The sequence below is a fragment of the Elephantulus edwardii genome, unplaced genomic scaffold (genome assembly GCF_000299155.1).
Source record: "Elephantulus edwardii isolate Elephantulus edwardi_28Jun2011 unplaced genomic scaffold, EleEdw1.0 scaffold00020, whole genome shotgun sequence".
Taxonomy (NCBI): Eukaryota; Metazoa; Chordata; class Mammalia; order Macroscelidea; family Macroscelididae; genus Elephantulus; species Elephantulus edwardii.
In genome coordinates this window covers 23,693,151-23,697,820 of record NW_006399770.1, presented here as the reverse complement: position 1 = coordinate 23,697,820, position 4,670 = coordinate 23,693,151, and the positions used below count along the sequence as shown (strand labels likewise).

Genomic DNA, 4,670 nt, shown 5'->3' with positions numbered 1-4,670 from the left:
ATTCAGATGGCTTATAGGCTTATGAAAAATACTCAAACCCACTGCCAATCAGAAAGATGCAAAATAAAACCACAATGAGCTACCGTCTCACTTCAGTAGCAGTAGAAAAGTTTAGCAGAACAGCAGGAGATGAATGTTGCAGAGAATGTGGAGAGATTGGATCTCTCAAAAACTGCTGATGAGATTGTAAAATGATGCAACCGTTCTGGAAGCTAGTTTGGCATTGTCTCAAAAAACTAAACATAGATATCTCATAGGACCCAGCTATTGCTTTAACATTTAAAAGAACAAGGATGGCCCTTTAAAGGTTAGGATGTGTCTCACCTAAGTTATGGTACTTCCCATTCATATACATATGAATGTTGAACCATTAATAAGGGAAACAGGAAGAACTGATGTCTTTGAATTGTAATGTTAACAAGGACTATTGACTATACCACAGATTTTCAAAATAACAAACATCTTTCTTGAAAAAAAAATGCATCCAGGGTACTTTTAGAGGCAAGGATAGTGAGACTTCATGTTACGTAATTTCATCCTGTTGTTAAGAAGATCTGGTCTTTAGAGGAGAGTATCAAACTTGGAAAAATATAAGATCAGAGAAAAAAAGAGGCAAACCCTCCACAAGATGAATTGACATAGTTAGTGAAATAATGGACTTAAACATGCTAGAGATCATGACAATAGTGCTAAGTCAGACAATTTCTTATTCCTTTGTAAATAACATTAATTTCAACCTCATTGCCATAGAAACTTATCAGTAAATAACCACACAGCAGGTTTTAAGAGGCTGTAAATCACACAGGATGAGATTGCCTAGCTTTCGTCTGAAAAGCTGCTTGTGGATTCAAACCTTGTACCTTTGTGTTGGCAGTACATTTCCCTACCCGCTATGCCACCAGAGCTCCTTTTGTACATAGAATATTCATAAATTGGAGCTGAATCTATTACAACTAGTAATAACAACATATTAAACATATTAAACAATCTCTAACTATATTAAACTAAACATAAATTCCTAGCAACCTTTTCAATTCTCATTTAATGTCACAAGGTTTAATTCAAACTCATTCACTTTTTTTTCAGTCTTTTATTTTTAAGCTCCATTCTTACAGTTGGAGCTTTTGTGACATAGGCATACGGCTGTGCTTTTTACCTAGAGGCTACACTTTGGCAGTTCAGACTCTACCAGCTGTTTCTCAGGAGGAAGATGAATCTCTTCACGTGCAATATTCAGCCTCCAAAAAACCATGGGAAGGTGATAAACTGTGCGTTGATTCTGCCTTCTTGGAAATTAGTTTCAAGTTTTTACTCTTACAGTAAAGAACCTGACCGCCACTTTTACAGATTTATTTACATAATATTTGGTGTAATAATACATGAGTGAAAACCAGATGAGCTGTGAGAGAATATGAAGAATATCACCCATGAAGAATGCAAAAGGTCATAAAACATACAGAAGAGGAAGAAAATACCAGCATGAATGTCAGATGAGATTGAATATTTCAGTAGAGTGCTGAGAAGTCAAAGCAGAGGGGGGGAAAAAATCAAGAGATTAAGTAGCTGAATAGAAGATTTCAAAGCACAGCACATGAAAACAAAGTATTCTAATGGAATATGCAAAGAGATGGAGTAAAAACAAAATCAAAAGGATTGAACTCAGTGTTTCTTAAGCTGAAGGAACATAACAAATTCAAGCCTCAAGTTGCAATATTTTTTTTTTTTGGTAGCGAGAGTGGAGTTTATTAGGGAAATAAATAAGTTGGGGTAGGGGAGGCAGAGAATAGCACCCAATGCCAGTGCAGACACGATTCATCAATTAGTCGAGGCTCCAGTTTCAGTTCGGAGGTCCACTTTTCCTTCCGTGATCCAACAAGAGCAGCAAAAACCCTGGACTGTGGCCGGCACCGATGCGGGAAGCCTCAGGTGACACTTGGACACCGTTTCTCTCCAATTTCTCCCCTACCGTAAGCACTGGAGTCTCACTGGAGTCTTTTTCCATGAATGACTGACATCAGCAGAAGACTTGTCTTCATCCAAAGCTGTCACAGTAGCCCTTCCATCTCTTTCATGAAAGCTGCATATGCATCACACCCAGTTCGTACAGGACCAGGAGGGCCGAACCTGGGGGCTGCTCTGGCAAGGGTCACAACTGACTCCGACTTCATATAGGGGGCAGTGGTGGCCCCTTTATTCTCTCGACGCACTCTCAGTACAGTGGGCACCAACCGAGTGGCCTTTGCTCTAACGTGAGTGATCTTTGGCATGGCACTGATTGTTCCTGCCAGTCTCTTCTCAACCAAGGATGCTCTTGGGTCATCTGCCTGGAACCCCTGAATCAAGTTGGGTGGAACCTTTGAAACCCCAGGGTTTGGCAAGCAAGCTGGTGGTGGGAAAAACCCGGGTGGGACAGGTCCAAATGGAGGCATCAAAGCCGGGCACATCATGCCAGGGTGAGGAGGGCACACACCTGGAAGTGCAGTTGGAGCTGCCAGAGTTGGAGGTCCACACGCTGAGGTCTTGTTAAGGAGGGAGGGTGGCTGGGCACCAGGGAGGGGAATATCTTGGGTCAAGGTGCTGGAGGCAGCATAGGGCGTACTTGGCAAAGGAATGTTCTCAACTTCCGCACACTGAGCATTCTTAACAGCCTCAAAATACTGGCCGAGTTGAGCCCTCTTCTGTTCATACTCCACTTTCAGTTTTCTCAAATCTCTGTGAGTAGCGGGATTCTCTTTCTCATGATGGCGTAGAATACATTCAAAGGTCGCACGCAGCTTTTTGCCCTTGTCTTCCAACACCTTCTCAGGGATCTCTGGCTGCTGCACGGGGTTCAAGGCCATTTCATCCAATTTCTCCATGTCTCTGAGAATCTGCTTGGGATCTTTCATCTTCAAGACCGCAGCTCGCACCATCAGGCGTCGTTTCTTGTTCTTTAATTCTCTCTTCCAGGCTTCCTTTTGAGCCTGGTCTGTGGGATTTAGACATTTTCCACTTGTGGTGAATGAGGTCGCTCTCCGTCCCGTGGTGGCAGTCAGCTGCCTCTTCTGCCATCCACTGATCACGGGAGCTGATCTCAGGTCTGATCCTTCTGATGACTTGAGGTCCTTTCCAGGCAATGGTGTGGGCCCATCAGTCATGGGAGCGCCTTTTTAAAAGCGCTTGGCTCCACCCGCTTGTCGGTGGAGCCGGTAGGGTGGGCGGGGCCACACCAGTTCCTTCCCTCTTGGCCAAGCTGGAGGCACCCAGAGGAGTTCTCTTGGTGTTTGTGGAAGCTGGTCTCCAATTGTGGTGGATGGAAACAGCAAAGACAGTTTGCCGTGTCACCACTGATCCCGAGTAACCTCTCCAGTGGCGTGAGTGTAGATCCTGGGGGTGAGATCTGCACACAGGGCAGTCAATACTTAAGGATGCTTTGGGTAGAATGCTAAGTGATCAAGGAAGCATTGAAAAAGATGGTAGAAGTACACAAAGTCGCTCTAACCAAAAGAATTGGTTGACACAGAGGAATTTAAAGACTAACATATGAGCAAGAGCCTGTGGTGATGAAAGAGGAAGCTCAGGCTGCTATGAAGGCATTGGCACAAAGCAAGGCGCCACGAATCTATGGCATATCAATTGACATATTTCAACAGATGATGTCCTGGATACAATCACCAAATTGTGTCAAGAACTCTGGAGGTTAACCACCTGGCCAACTGATTGGAAGAGATCCATATTTGTTCCCATTCTAATGAAAGGTGACCCAATAGAATGTGGAAATTATCGATATCTTTTGGGTTGCTTTGAGGGGGAGCTTCAAAATCCTAATCTCCAAGGAGAGACTTGGCTTCACCCACTTCAAGACAGATCTACAGCCTCTAGCACCACAACTTGAAGACGTCTATTCTTCTTCTGTAATCCTGTCATAGGGTAGGAAATTGAAAATTTTGCAATCTGAAATTTAGCAACCACGCAATCAAATTGCAATAATAATAATAATTAGTGACTAGAATACAAAAATTGGAAACAAGTGAAAGACATGGTAATTGGAAATTGTGGACTGGGGAGAAAAATGAGGCTGAAAATCAAATGAATGTATATTCACCACAAATACTTTCTTAAAAAGAAACAGATGATGACTATATATGTAAACTGACTATATATGTAAACTTTACCTGATGGACTTCACTGATGTCAGATAGACTATATCTGTGGAAAGAATCTTTGGAGAAGCTCATTATCAACAATCAAGACCAAGATAGGTGCTAACTGAGGAACAGACCATCAATTACTCATGTACAAGTTCAAACTGAAATTGAAGAAAATTAAAACAAGTTCACAAGAACAAAATACTTTGGTCTATCCCACCAGAATTTAAGAATCACCTTAAGAACAGGTTTGAGACATTGAACGTTAATCTGATCGAAGACTATATGTGTTGTGAAAGGACATCAAGGATAGTACCCATGAAGAAACTAAAATATCATTAAAAGATAGAGGATAAAGGCAAAACCAAAATGGATAGCATAAGAGACTCTGAAATTTGCAATAGAGCATCAAGAAATCAAAACAAAGGGAAAGGATGCCAGAGTAAAAGGGATGAACAGAAGATTCCAAAATATACTTCAATAGGACAAATCAAAGTAATATAATTGTCCAGAAATTTTTTATTTGGAAAATAATAAAACAGG

The 4,670-nt window shown here is 41.8% G+C and overlaps 1 pseudogene; it reads right to left on the bottom strand.

The window, feature by feature from the left end:
• Positions 1-2,045: 2,045 nt before the first annotated feature.
• LOC102846591 lies at positions 2,046-3,137 on the bottom strand (annotated as a pseudogene).
• Between the last annotated feature and the right edge of the window lie 1,533 nt (positions 3,138-4,670).